The 15,684-nt window shown below is 40.7% G+C and overlaps 1 protein-coding gene and 1 pseudogene across 1 annotated transcript in view; one reads left to right on the forward strand and one right to left on the reverse strand.

Annotated features, from left to right (window-relative positions):
- The window catches only part of BBS9 (Bardet-Biedl syndrome 9), a 179,961-nt gene that overhangs the window by 41,494 nt on the left and 122,783 nt on the right, over positions 1-15,684 (forward strand). The window lies entirely within an intron of this gene.
- LOC129068901 (V-type proton ATPase subunit G 1-like) lies at positions 4,735-5,092 on the reverse strand (annotated as a pseudogene).

Here is a 15,684-nt window from a genome sequence, read left to right on the forward strand (position 1 = left end):
ATATGATTTCAAGGTTTACTCATAATGTAGCATGTATCAGTACTTCATTCCTTTCATTGCAGAATAGTATTCATCGTATGGATAGACCACAGTATATTTATTCATTAGTTGACGGATATTTAGATTTTCTATTTTATGGCTATTGTGAATAATGCTATTATGAACATCCATATACAAATTTTTGTGTGGACATAAGTTTTCATTTCTCTTGGGTATAGGAGTGGAATTGCTGGGTCCTGTGGTAACTCTATGTTTAACCTTCTGAGGAATTGCCAAACTGTTTTCCAAAGTTGCCACACTGATTTTAATTCCTACCAAGCAATGCACAAGGGTTCTGCCCAAGGATGAAGGTCTCCATGGCCTTGTCAACTCTTCTTATTGTCCATCTTTTTGATTATAGCAACCCTAGTGGGTGCATGGTGGTATCTCACTGCGGTGTTGCTTTGGATTTCTGTGATGGTTAATGATGTTGAACCTCTTTTCATTTGCTATCGACTTCTCATACATGTTTAACAGTAAGCAGTGAAGGCTGACTGCGAAGTGTGTGTCCCTGGGGCCAGGGCCGGCGCTTGTCAACTGGAGGGCTCCCCTCTAGGACAGTTGGGGAACCATCTGGGTGTTTCACTGGGGACTCAAATATTTGTAGCTGTAAGTCATTTCTCTTGAGGTGTTCCCCCCACCCCCCGCAGAGATTTAACTCCTGCCTGGGGAGCACGAGCCTAGTCCCATGTATTCTGGAGCTGGGTGGGGAAGGGAGGTAGGAAATTGACTCTTTAGGACACGGGCTTTCTCTTCATCCGCGTATTTTCAGGAGCTTGTCCTGTGCCCAGGCCATTCCATACCTAGTGTCCCCTAGTCTGGACCCCCGTGTTTAGTTCAGGCTCTCCCAAGATGATACTTTCTCTTTCCTTGGGCGGTCGGGGGATCCGTTTCTTACACAGACATTTAAATAGCTCCCTCGTCTTCAGAGCACAGCTCTCCCCACTTTTTGCGGTACCAAGTGCTTTCATCCCCGAGCCCTTTCAGGATTTCGTGGGTGAATGCATCTGCTCCTCTGCAGGCATTCAGACCTGACCTTGCTCTGCTCTGCCGCATCGCTTCTCCGTTCCCTTTGCGCCTTCACAGGTGGTTACTGCCGTCTTCCGACTTCTCTGAAGGAGGCTGTCTACTTCTTTTATTCTTTGTTGTTTGGAGTGGGGTTTTAAAAAAATTTTTAGTGGAGAAGGGGATGTAAGAGTCTTTAATTCACTGTCTTGTAATATCAAGTCATACTTGCTCTTTTGATAGCATGCTTCTATAAAATATTGGGGAGAAACTTTTTCTCAGACTCACTAGTCAGGTAAAAGAAAATGTGAGTGGCTGTCTCCACAGGCTCTTCATTTCTACCCTGAGTGAATTCATAATGAAGGGGGTCAGAACGGTTGCCAGGCCATGATTACAGAAGCTTGGCTGGAAGTCATGGGCAAAAAGCTTGGTTGTCTGCCCCCAGGGGTGCGAGAGTTACTTCACCTCTGGGACCCAGTGAATGTTCAGACAGTTGAGTAATCCCACTTTCAGGCGCATGGTTGGCAGCAGGGCAAGTAATATCTGAGTACTTGGCTTAATAATGAATGCGGGATATAAGGGGCGTGTAGACGTTTGATAGGACTCTCTCTTTCTCTCTCTCTCTCTCTCTCTTTCTCTTTCATTCTCACCACTGTCAGTGGGGTTCATTTTGCTCAGAGAATGGGGGCAGCTTTGGCGGACGACACGGTTGCCACCCTCCTGGAGGGAGAGGGGGTGAGCACGGTGTTGGCCCACAGTCTACCATCAGCATTTCGCCCCGCGTTTGTTAGCACGTTGAACAGGCCCAGGCCCAGTTTTGTACTTCCACTCAGGAAGCCTGGTTCTATCTTGTAATAGCACGTAAGTCATTTCACATGGTTCTTCCCTGTCACCCAGTGCTTCACGTATCTGAAAAAGAGCCAGTATCTGAGATAATACCTCTGCGGCACTCGGTGCTGTGCTTGGGCCCATTCACCCATTGGCAGCCTCTAGTGTAGGAAGATAAGAGTTTCTCCTAATAATTCGAACCAACAAAGACCTGCCAAGGACTTTGAGTGGCTCCAGTTGGGGCTTATGCTTATTCTTGGGCCTAGCACTAAGGTCAGAGGATGGAACGCTCTCATGGCTGAGGTCTTGCTTAAGTTCTCAGCTCTTTGGTCAGTGGTGTGGGTTGGTAAGTGGTTAGCCCTATTTGGATCACGTAGAATTTGGGAACAGATGCTGTCTGACAAAAGCCGAATGTTAGTTATATAGAAAACCGACAAAAGTCTAGAGTAGTGGTTACCAAACTTTAGCGTCCCCCAGAATTACTTAGAAGGCTTGTTGAAACACAGATCTCTGGGCCCCCGCTCTCAGGTTTTCTGGTGCGGTAGGACTGGGGTGGGGCCCAAGAACCTGCTTTTCTAACAGGTTCCTGGTGATGCCCGCCGATGCCGTACCCTGACAACCTGTGCTTTGGAACAGTGGTTCTTAAGCTTTAGTGTGCAGAGAGTTTTCTAGGTGGGCTTGCTCAAAGAGTGCCTTCTAGGGCCTCACTTCCAGAAATTCAGATGGGAGAAGTCTGGGGCAGAGCCTAGGGATCTGCATTTAAGCCCCTCCCACCCCCACCCTGCTAACTCTCGTACAGAAGCCGCAGGAAATCAGCAGACCATACTACGAGAGGTGCTGCTGTGGAGGCTTCATGGACAAAAATTGTAAATCAACCATCCTTATTTCCTGATTTTTAGTAAACTGGAAACTGCTTTTTATTTATTTTTTACATTTTTGTATTTTATTTTTAGAGACAGGGGAAGGGGGAGAGGAAGAGGGGAAGAGAAACGTTGATGAGAGAAACATCGATTGGTTGCCTCTCGCACACCCTTAGCCAGGGACTTGCCCCGCAACCCAGGCCTGTGCCCTGACTGGGAATTGAACTGGCAACATTTTGGTTTGTAGGCTGGCACTCAATCCACTGAGCTACACAGGCCATGGTGGAAACTACTTTCTAAATGTCCACATGTACATTTGTGTCTATGTAAATATGAATCTCAGGCCTTGTCACACTTGTAGTGAAGTGATGGACCAGCTCTCTTGCCCAAAGTTAAACTCACTGGGAAGATTATCCTTTGAAGATTTCCTGTTTTTCAGGCATATGCTGGCGTGGGACACCGATAGTGCGGCCGACCGTTCTTACCAGGCAGACCCACCAGTAAGCCAAGCCTGCGTGTTTTCACTTCTTCCGTTCCGAGGTCCTAGGGAGCTACTCCGGGGGCCTTGGAAGAGGCAGCGGAGCAGCAGGAGTAGGCCCTGAGGGACGTGCGCTGCTTGCCCTGGCAGCTTATGCTCTCCTTTTCAGTGTCCCATTTCTAGTTAATGTCGAAATGCTGCTTCCCACGCTCGGTTTCATGACTCAGGAACCCACTTCACAATGGGCAGCTCTGGTCACGATTATGTAGCCACTTGGTGCCCTATTGCTAGATGTTCCATCTCCATCACAGCCCAGCAGAACTAGGAGCTGTTTCTCAATGGAGAATAGTTGTTGACAGAAGACCCTGTGGCCTGTGCAGCGACTCTCCCTTTGGGGTTTTTCAGTGGCACGACACGCGTAGCCAGCAGGCCTGTCTGCTGCAGATAATCCAGGTCCCGTCGGGTCTGCTGGGCACAAGCAGGAGGCTAACGTTGCAGCCTTGGTCAGCGGCAGGGCCCTCGCTTGCTCTGCGCTCTACCTAAAAATAGTAGCTCTACTTGAATGTGCTGTATCTTGCTTCTAGAATTCAAGGGACTCTCCAAGTTATGCGCTTTTTTCTTTTTGGAAGCTGGTGTAATACTTTTTTTAGAGGGCATACCTTAGCATGCCCCAGACAGTCCTGGAACCTTCATAGTGTGCAGGGTCTTCGGTTGTTACGGGGTCCTTGCCATTTCCTGCCTACCAGGTCTGGTTACAGTGTCATCAGTGGACTGGACTAGCACTGTGTTCCTTGGGATAGAGAGCAGGATGACCAAGTTCCCTGAGGACGGTCTTGTAATGTAAGATCAGGAGAACTGAAATAGCCCAGAAGAAAGAAAGTGAAGATATCCTTTTTTCTGCATCACAAAGAGTCTTTAGTTTTAAATGATTACCAGTACACCAAGCAATAACATGTAACATGTAAAAGTTCTTGAATTATATAATCTAGGAATTTTGATTAAGAGAAACTAAAAGCAGCCCGAACAATTATACTAGTATTCATTGTTCTAGCCCTTAGCCAGAAAGGACTATTTTCAGGTTGAGGGCTGCTTCACACAGGTTACAGGTAACTATTTACTGCTTTCGCGTGGATAAAGTTCCTGATCTTCAAGAAAGCTTTAGGGAAAAAAAAATAATCTCTCTCTTTCTTCAAAATATTTTTTAAAAACTCTATAGAAGAAAAAGCCAGTATTGATATAAATGTTGCTTGGGCTGAAAGGCATAGAAAAACAGACAGTGTATACTCATTAAATTTCTAAGAAATACAAGGTAAAAGTTTAGGCGAAATCTTTGGATAAGCTGTAAGTTTGTACAAAGAAGCTAGATTTGCTCTTCTCCAAAAAGTGAAGGAGTCTACTATATATTATACAGAAGTAATTTAATGCTTTTTCACAAGAATAAAGGTTGAGCTTTGCTACAGCTTCATATTCCATGAAGGCACCTAAACCGCCAATCCATGGGACAGGCACTTCTTTCTTTTCACTCTATCCATTTATGCAGTAGTTTTTATTTTTGGCTGGGTTTCGCAGACAGAGGCCAAGATATTATCCAGGACTTCATCCCTGTTCTGCCAGAAGTCTGTCCTCCAGAGGGCAATGACCCAGGGAGTCATTTCCTGGGTCTCCTTCTCCATGTCAGTGCTGCAGCTGGCTGCCCTGGGACTCCAGAGCTGCGGCCTCCGTGGCCTCAAACCCTTTCTCCCTCTGCAGGTGGTCCTGTTCCGTTTCAGCCTGAGCTCCTCTGGTCTGCGTCCGCCTCAGGCTTGCGGGTCTCCGACACCTTCTCGGCCGCCTGCTCCTCGGCCTGCAGCAGCCGCTGGCTGCCCTGTGACTGACCGGCCATGACCATGGCCTATTCTGCCATCTGTGGCAGACGAAGGGAACGACTTGTCTTTGTTCATTTGGATAAAAACAATGTATGAGGTTAATATTTGCACCAGGTTTCATGGGATATGTTGACCTTTTCCACTAAATATACCGTAGTTTTAAATAGTAGTTGTTATTGGAATCTCTCCCAACTAAGTTTATGATAATCCACAGTCATTATCCAAGATCCATTTGGCTCTTTCACAGGCCAAACAGGATATTGAATGAGGGTGCATCACTGTTGTGTCTTTCAAGTCTTTGATGGTGGCACTAATCTCGGCAATTTCCTTAGGGAAGAGTATTGAGTTTGAAAAATGTGCTATGTTGGTGGGTTGGGGGCAGTTCCAAGGGATTCCAGTTAGCCCTTGCTGTCCTATAGCCCTTATAATACTGTTCATTAGACAGGAAGCTCCTGCAGGTATTCAGCTGGCTTGTGAGTGTGTATGTTCCAACTGCGCCTTAAGCAAAGGGGAAAATACCGGCAGGACAGGTTGCTGCGCTCATCGGGTTTGCTGTGAGACAGACCTTGGTCAAGGCTTCGTTTATAACTGCGTTCCCTGAGCCCTGTGCTCACCAGTGAGTCCTGTGGCATTTGAATTCCCAGGGATTACAAACCCTAGAGGTCTGTGTGTTTTCTTTTTCTTTGGTCAGGGCCACCCTGTCCCTTGGCTTCCCCTAGCTGCTTTTTTTTTTCCTCTCTGAAATGTTTTCTTCTAACATTTTATCGACTTGTTTGTGTACAGATTCTAAGGGATGCCAAATGGTAAGGATGCTTTGTATTAGAGAATAAAATTACTTTGAGAGTCAGTGAGGTTCGAGCCCTTCGCTAATTAACTGCACCTGTCCAACTTCTGCATCCATTTTTGCCATTTGGGGATTAAGTAAAACGTTATGGTTGATCCCAGAAAACTGACTCTTGTGACCAGGAAACAGTTCGGAATGCATTTACTACTGACTGGATCCATGTTCTTATTTTCCCAATTGAATGGAGGTACCTCATCTCCAATAAGTGGCCTAAAGTGCCACTTCTATGTGGTAGGAGGAATTAACTTTGCATATTTTTCATCACATGTGAGCCAACATGTTCCAATAGAGCCAACATGTGAACCAATAGAGCCATTAGAAGCTTGAGGAGAGATGCTCTGGAACCATTTATCATTAAATTAAATATATATATATAACGAGGTATTTTCTCTTTGATTTGCACCCTGTCCCTTTTTCTTGAAATTTTTCTTAGAAAAATTTTATATAAGTTTTAGGAAACTAACATAAAAGGGAAGACACGAATGCTGATTCCTACATTAGACAGGGAAAGGGTTGTTATTACCATCTGTAATCCATTGTTATTAGTTCCCTCATTCTTGCCCATTTGAGGATCAAAGGCGTTGTTTAATGTCATTGAACTCTGATCCCTTATAAGGCAGCACATACTTCTGAAACCAGGCCACCAGGCCTTTTGTGTTCTTGTTCAATGCACATTGTCATAATGTACATACTGTTCTTTTGGCTAGTACAGTGACATCTACACTTCTGCTTTTAATAAGAATAAGAATACTATAACCTCTTTCCACATTCTGCCATTAAAAATAGAATGGTTCTTCCATTAGTAGCAGAAGTTCTTTATTGATGGTTGACACAATTTTCTGGTTCCCAAACCTAGGCCTCAGTCCAATCTTTGCAAAAAACCAAGCTGCACTTGGTGTTTTCTGTTCACCAAGGAAAGAGATTAGTGTCCCTCTATACAAAGAAAATTAATTATTTTTTATACAGGTATGGGTACTCTATTCCATTCAAGGTAACAAGCTACTGGAGTGAAAAAGAATGGCTTTTTACTAATGAATACAGTTCCTGATTTTTGGGAAAAAAGGTATCTATGAGGAGTACAAAGGTGATCAGGTAGTAATTGTACTGAAAATCAGTTTTAGTGTCTGCAAGTAGTTTACCGTGTTGGCTTCTTCCTGTGGCCATAGTTTGTGGGACAACTGTGACCTTATTCAGTGAATGTGTTTGCCCAGCTTGTTGGTGATGTGTGAAGGCAGCGGTCCCTTGGATGGACCCAATTGCTTTTCGTTTTATTGATTATTTTGTAAAATTGGCATTGCCTTTCTTTTTAAAATACTTACCCAATGAAAGTGCAATCTTTTGGAAAAACAGTGAATGTGTTTGGTGAAATTTGACACTTCATTTTCAACAGCAGATTTTCTCAGACATTGATGTATTGTAATTTTTACTAAAAAGGCTGTATGTTAATCATTTGTTAGTTACAGAAAAAAGAATGCTTAAGATAACTTTCAGTCCCTAATTTTTTAACACTCAAGATGCTTTTTCTGACATTTAGCACTTCTGCTTACACAAATCATTATTGGTGAAGTGTTTTGGGTTTAAAGAATCTACAAAAACAGAGGAAATGATTAAAATTAAAATTTTTGTCCTCCCAAACACTACCCACTGGTTACTTAAATTTTATATTGACATCATATAACATTTATAATGCAAATATATTCTAATTATATTTTGATACAGAATAACACTTGTAATTATCAGACCATACAGGTACTCCAGTCACGTGGGTCTAGATAACACCAGTGTTGAAACAGCAGTAGCTGGTCTGATGTTTAGAAGAAACACTTGCTAGCTGAAGGACTTTCCTCCTGAGGCACGGCCGGGAAACCATGTTGAGTCGGCTAAGTGATTCCATCTGACCTGCAGAAAATCACTCTGTTACATTTTCACTTTGCACATGTCACCCACTAAGCCAACTGGCTGGAGTCAGCTTTCTGAAATGGACATTTCTGGCTGAGCTTTTGGAAGACTGCATTTTTTAAAATGTAAAACATAAAAAAACTCACTATTCACTGGTTGCACATTAAAAGCAAATGGCCAACGGAAACAAGATGAACTATAAAAAGCTCATAGGATAAAAACATTAAATTTTGTGTACAATTTTAATTTATTCTATTTGTAGTAAGTTTAAAAATAATTATGCTTAATATAATAAACCAACCTCTCTAAAAAAGCAAAAAGATTTAGGATCAATCTCAGATGTTACAGAGAAAGATACACTGGTATAGCTAAATAAAGAAAATATTTTTACATTGTTCCTTTTGTAAATGTTTAATCACAACTGTATATAGATTTCATACTTACTGAGTGAAGACTTGGGAAACTGATGTGAATCAATGAACTTTTGTACTTTAAGGAAATGCAATCTGGGCTGGAAAAAAATTCTCCATTCCAAGCAAAAATTTCCGAGTTTGAGTCCTTGTTTTGCCATTGACTGACTTTGTGGTATAAAACACATCCTCTTTGAGCCTTGGGTTTCCCTCAAAATATGGTTGTATATTTGCCTGATCCTGTCATTGTTAGTAATGAACTGTTATTTGGAAGTGGCTTAAGCTCCCAGTAAGAGAGCTGTTTCTGTAAGTTCGAGTATTATTTTTATAGTGTGCAGTAACTGAACTGGTGAAGCGAGAGCTTGTGCGCCACACGTGGCATTGAGGAATTGTTGAGTAAGTTTTCAGAAGTAGTTGCACAAGCCTTTTGAGTTAGTTAGGATTTACCATGGACTCCTTTTGTGAAGCTCTTCTCTAAATACTGTTAGAATGACAAGATAGATAAATACTAGTATCCTAGCCCTAAGAAAGGAAAGGAACCAAGGTAAGAAAGCAACATGAGGTACGTGCTGCCCTGTGCCAAGTCCTTTGCTGGTGATTGACAGACCTCATGTGCTCACCCATGTCAGTCGAAGGCCTCACAACAACATTTATTGAATACCTGCTATGTGCCAGGTATTTTGCTGAATCGTATAACTGTAGTTTGTGTTACAGATGAGGAAACTAAGGCTTAAGAAATTGCCGTAAGGGTGTATAACCGATAGGTGGCAGAGTGTGCATTTTACACCTGTATTGCTTCACAGTTGAGGGCAACATATCTTCACATGGGAAGATTTTTTGAGTTAGGTATCATGACATTAAAAAAAAAAGGACATATTTCCATGTTGAGGGATGATCAGAGCAGATGTCACTCATACTTTCCGATTGACCCTCTGTTGCCAAATGCAAGACGCTCTCTGGGGTTGGGACGGTGGGGTTCTTCCCACTTGACCCGCACTGGGGATTTGCTCCGATGTTTGCCAGAGTCCTGCCGTGGTTAGGCTGAGCCTTCACCTTTGTAGTGGTTCCTATTATATATAAAACTCCTTTGTACACAATTGTGTCCTTCAACACAAAGGCTAAATTTAAGCAGTTTTGAGCACCATCATGTTTATGAAATGTGAAGGCAATCATTTCTCAGGCAAGCACACTGTGATTTTTTTTAGTAAAGGAATGAGTTCTAGTGATACCTTCTTTAGTACATGTATTGATTGCCTGTTGTAAGTTATTCAATTCACATGTTTACCAGTTTACATTCAACCTTATACCTCCTAGTACTAAACAAATGCCAATGCCCTTCTTAATTCTGAAATTAGCGTGGAATAATAATAAAATCAAACACTCCAAGCCTACCTTTTAAATGCAAGTTATACAATTTCACTTGGCTAAGGATAAGGGGAAAGAAATTAGGTTTCATGGTTTTGGTTTAGACTAAGAAATTGGTTTTACAGCTGCAAAATTAAAGCCATGCACCTTTTCTGAAGTGTAAGGGCAGACAGACCCTAAAGCCTCTCACACGTCCAGCAGTGCTTTCTGCACCTGCAGTTTCTCCTGTCCTGACTGTGCTTACCTGTCCTGACCTGAGGGCTCCCAGCCGCGGCGGGCACCTACTCAGAGGCCCAGCTCTGCTGGTGCCGCTTTCTCCCGGAAGCCCTCCTGGTCTGGCCCGCTGGTTTGGTAGTGTCTGCTGGATACATTACCTTTATTATTGCATGTATTAATGATAATTAATGTGTTTTAGTATTTCTTGACTCCCAGTATTTCTTGAGATCAAGGGCTATATTTTATTCATGTTTTTAATCTTCAGTACATAGCCCGATTCTAGACATAAAGCAAGTAATTAATGTCTGGAATGAATGAATATGCTAATTATATTTTGATTTAAAAAATATGTATAAGATTGAAATCAAGCACAGTGAACTCCAAGCAAACAGTATTTATTTTAAGACAGTTCAGTTTGGAATTAAAATGCCTTCTTTTGGTCATTTCATTTTACGAAGAAGAAAAATAAAATAGGGAAATGGCTCTCTACTGTGGGAGGCTATGTTCTTGATTGAATAATTCCCTTGTTTTTTGAGTAAGTAGAATTGTTTGTCCTGTTCCCACTGTATGGATTTTGCTCATTGCATCCATATCATGTCTTGTAGATGTGTTCTTTTATCCTTCAAATTTGTTAATTTGTAGTTAGTTATGGAAGGTTTATCAGATTCTGGTTTGATTTTTTTTTTTGGAAAGTCTACTTCACAGCTGGTGTCATGTATTTCCGTAAGGAGGCACGTGATACCTGGTCATCACTCTATTTGTTGTCCCCAGCCATTGATGATCATTGCCTAGATCATTGTTTTATTAGGGGTTCAAAGTGGTGGTTTTATTAGGGATTCAAAGTGTCTGTGTTCTGATTTTATCATTCTTTTATTACGTGTCACCTGAAATATATTGAAAGAACAAATCTTTAATACATTACCAGCTGTCTGGTTACCCAGAGGTGCATTTCATATAGGAAAGGCAGGATAAATGTGTGGTTTTCCCTTTGTTTTCAAAATACAGAGCTGGTTCCCTTGCAGCCTCCAAAGATGACAGAGTAGTTGTTGTTTTTGCTATTTACATATAATTATGAACTCATGGATTTAAATATTTCATGCATTTGAATTTATTAAAGTTATCGTTTTTCAATCCTCACCCAAGGATATGTTTATTGATTTTAGAGAGAGGAAGGGAGGGGGGGAAGAGAGAGAAGAAGGTACATGGATTGATCGGTTGCTTCCCATGTGCGCCCTGACCAGGGATCAAATTTGCAACCTAGGTATGTGCTCTGATGGGCAATTAAACCTGCTACCTTTTTGGTACACGGGATGACTCTCCAACCAGCTGAGCCTCCTGGCCAGGGCAAAGTTACTGTTTTTTTAAATGCTAAAAATTATCCCACCTTTGGCTAAGAGAGGTTTTCCAAGTTTGCTCCTGAGCCCTTTAGACAGAGTTCCAGTAATCTTTGTCAGTTTTCTTGTTTTCTATTATGAGATGTTCCAGACTCATCTTGTGTATTTCCTCTTCCAGAACTGGAATAAATCACTTTTTAAAGGGGCCTGTTGCTTTTTTGGTGGGAAATGGCATTTACAATCTGAGTGCTCATGGTGCTCATTGCTCCTGGTTGGTTATTGCTCTTGAACCTTCCTAGTGGATAGAATATATAAATAATTTTTAAAGGTAAAATATATTATGGGTTCATATTGCTTATACTTCTAAATCATATTCATAACTACAGGACTTTTACTTATCCTCATTGATCTTACATATTCGCACATACACGTGTTCTAGACCACTTTGGGAAACACTGTTCTGGTTATTGATTTGCAGACTTTCTTCTTTTCCCAAATATTCAAAGATACTCCATATACACCTTTAACAATAATGGCTTGATGGCAATGATTCTCATTCTCAAGGGAAGAAAGAGAGGGAGGGAGTAGCTATAGATTCTCCTTGGTGTGTGGATGTTAGTGCTGTTTGAAAAAGCAATCCTTACCCGTACCCCCTTGAGAATACATACCCAGAAGAGGAAAATTTTTCCTGTGCTCTCCAAAATAGATTTTTTAAATGAGAATTTTGCATGTTGGCATGGAAGATCATTTTTAATAAACTTGGACTGTTAGATAGTGTGTCTGCTTTAAGGTTTAAACAAATACACAGGTCTGTTTTGTATATATTGTAGGTCTTTTATTGACAAGTGTTTGATAAGTACTGCTAGATTATAGAGAAATCTCTTCTCTTACTTCCAATATTCTACAGGACAAAGTGGAGGATGGAAGAGCCATATGAGATACAGTAAATTCTCACTTGACATTGTTGGTAGGTTCTGGGACTTTAAGTGAGGTGATGTGTAATGAAACCAGTTTTACCACAGGCTAAATGATATAAACAGGGGTGAAGTTCCTACAGCATCTCATCAATGTTATAAAAAAATGACATTGGATCAAATGATATTATTTGAGACATATTTATGACATATGATTCCTCTTATATGAGGTCTTCAGAGTAGTGAGATTCATAGAGACAGAAAGTAGAATGATGGTTGCCAGGGACTGAAGGGTGGAAGGAGGGGGGAATTAGTGTTTAATGGGTGCAGAGTTTCAGTTGGGAAAGATGAAAAATTTCTGCAGTCCTGTCCGGGTAGCTCAGTTGGTTAGAACATCGTACTGATATGCTAAGGTTGCGGGTTCGATCCTCCATCAGAGCACAAACAAGGCTCAACCAGTGAATGCATAAATCAGTGGAACAACAAATTGATGTCTCTCCCCCCACCTTTCCTTTCCTCTCTCTAAAGTCAATAAATAAAAATCAAAACAAAGTTCTGCAGGTACATGGTGGTGATGATTGCACAACAGCGTGGATGTACCTAATGCCACAGCACTGTACATTTGGGGGTGGTTAAAATGGCAAATTTTTTTATATATTTGCCACAGTTAAACATACACAGAGCACCAAAAAAGTGGGATGAAATAAATTTCAAAAAGCTATGATAAGACTGATGATAAAGTATGCAGTTTATTTAAAAGTTATTAAAGCCTTTAATCTTTTAGTTGAAGCAATTAAAAATAAAATATTAATTTGAAATAAAAATTTTAACAGCTGGATTCCATTATCTTTATACATATTCAGAAACCTCTCACGTCACTTATTCCAGAAGATATGGAAGAGGGAGAACTTCCTGTATTGCATAGCTTTAGGTCCCTTGGTAAGAAGTTATATTAGATTTTGGGTCAGGTTTTACTGAGGGAGATGAGGAGAGAGAATTAAAATTGCTAGGGAAAGAAGAGTTGGCCTTTATTTTTAAAATCCTGTAAAAGAAGTATGTAGTTTAGCCCTGAGTGGTGCAACTCAGTTGGTTGGCCTTGTTCTGCAAAGGGAAAGGTTGCTGGTTTGACTCCTGGTCAGGGCACGTGCTTGGGTGGTGGGTTTGGTCCCATTTGGGGCACAGACAAGAGGCAACTGATGGAGGTTTCTCCCCTCCTCTTCTCCTTCCCTTACCCTCTCCCTAAAAATAAATCTTTTTCTTAAAGAAGTATGCAGTTTAGATGCTTGGAAAATAATGAATTAGTGTATCCTTCAAAAGAAACAGGAATGGGTTTTTGAATTAAAATTCATTATCATTGTCTTTAGGGTTTTGATTTGTAACTTAAACCTAGGAGGTTTCTTTTCCCACATTGGGGAGTCCTGTCCTGGCGCTGTTGGCATCCTGGCCTGGAGAACTCCTGGCTGCCCAAGGGCGCTGCGCTGCTGCTGCAGCTGCGCGGTGTTCAGCAGCGACGCCGGTTTCCCATGCCGGCGCCTGCGGGCGGGTGCGCTTCTTCCCCACCCAGTGCGGCCTTCGCTGAGGACACCGTCACTCCCATGGCTCTGTATTATAAGGTTGGTATTAACAAAAAATATCAAGGAGTGCGTTTTTGGTATAACTTGTACCATTCTTTTCTTCTCCTATTACTACTGGTAGATCTGAGTTAGAATTTAACGTGTGTCCCTTTTGAACAAACCATGAGAAATCATAAATTCATAGGTTAGTCCTTTGGTCCTACACATTTTTTTTTTGAGGGAATGACCGATACCAAGCCCTCTGATTTATATTTCATACTCAGATGTTTTAATTATTGCTTTAAAGTCATTTCTTTTTTAAATTATCGAGGTCACATGTAATTTGCAGAAAATTTGGAAAAGTACAGGAAATTATTAAGAAGAAATTTAAATCACCTTTAAGCCTAAAATTTAGACATAAACAAAAATTCGTGTATTTGTAAGTAAAGAATTGATTAAAAAGCTTTGGGAATTTTTTTAAAAAATTGAATTCATGGGGGTAATATAGGCTAATAAAATTATATAGGTTTCGAGTGTACACTTCTATAACACATCATCTGCATATTGTGCAGTGTGTGCACCACCCAAAGTCACATCTTCTTCCATCACCGCTTATCCCCCCTTTACCCTCTTCCACCCCCCCTACTCTTTCCCTCTGGTAGTCACCAGACTGTCTATGAGTATTGTTGTTGTCGTCGTCGTCGTCGTTGTATGTATGTGTGTGTATTTTCTCCCTCCCTCCCTCCCTCCCTCCCTTCCTTTTTTCCTTCCTCCCTGCCATGGGCTTTTGAGCACTTAAAGACACTCAAGATTAAATTAGAATCCTCCCTTTCTGGGTTAAAAATGGCAAACAATGGCAATAAACAATTCTTATTTTTAAGAAAATAAAGCTGCTAGAGCTCATCAGTATTTTCACTTAACTTAATTTTGACCAAATTGTATAAATAATTGTGATAGCATGTATACGAATATCTTTGAGATTAGAAAAGGCTTGTTTATGAATGAATTATCTATTCGAAAGATTAAAATTAATTTCCTCACATGTGTGTCAAGCACCGTCTTATATAACACATTAAACCTTGCAACTGTTCCTATATAATATATAGCCTAGGTGTATATGTGTGTACATATATTTATATATATTTGTATCTGTTTCTAATTTTATAAACAATAAAATCTAGGTTTGAACAGAAGCCATAGTCTTTGTGACATAATTGAAAACACGTGTGTTTCCATGTCGGCAAACCTAAGGAAAGTAGTAACTCGCAAAACAATTCATGTGTTTAGAAAATGCTTTCAGGGCTTTACATGTTAAATCCATGATTCTATTACAAATACTGAATTTTGTAATGAGAAGCATTTGTTCATTGACCTAAACTTTTAACAGTATTTAACAATGAGAAATTTAGCAGAATTTAACAATGAGAATGATGCATGCTGTGTCATTGGAGAAATAGTGGGGATTGAGAAATGATACATTGGTTAAATCTGAATCTTGGCATTGATAGTTTAGGTAGCTGTTGATGATGCTGAAATGTTAATTTATTTTTGTTTTTAATATTTTCTCTTAGGATGTACCAGAGCAATTGTGACTGATTTCAAGCAGTTAGTGAAATGTTACCAGGTCATAAATACATCTTTAAAAATTATAAATGATGGGTTCAGATTCTTATTTATTTTATCTAGGAGAGGGGGAGTTTTCATTATTGACTTTTTGCTCTCTTTGGAGTCATTAGAGATTTATTGACTAATGATTTATTTTATATATTAAATGATAAGGACTTTTAAAAATTATAAATTTTTTTAAAGATTTTATTTATTTTTAGAGAGAGGGGGAGGGAGGGAAAAAGAGGGACAGAAACACCAATGTGTGGTTGCCTCTCACGTGCCCCTCACTGGGGACCTGGCCCACAACCCAGGTATGTGCCGTGAATGGTAATTGAACTTGTGACCCTCGCAGGCTGGCACTCAATCCATTGAGCCACACCAGCCAGAGCTAAATTTTATTTTTTTATCCTCACTTGAGGACATTTTTTTCATTGCTATTTCTAGGGAGAGAGGAAAGGAGAGAGAA

This window comes from Pteronotus mesoamericanus, unplaced genomic scaffold (assembly GCF_021234165.1).
Source record: "Pteronotus mesoamericanus isolate MK-2021 breed Mesoamerican mustached bat unplaced genomic scaffold, CSHL_Meso_final contig_220, whole genome shotgun sequence".
Taxonomy (NCBI): Eukaryota; Metazoa; Chordata; class Mammalia; order Chiroptera; family Mormoopidae; genus Pteronotus; species Pteronotus mesoamericanus.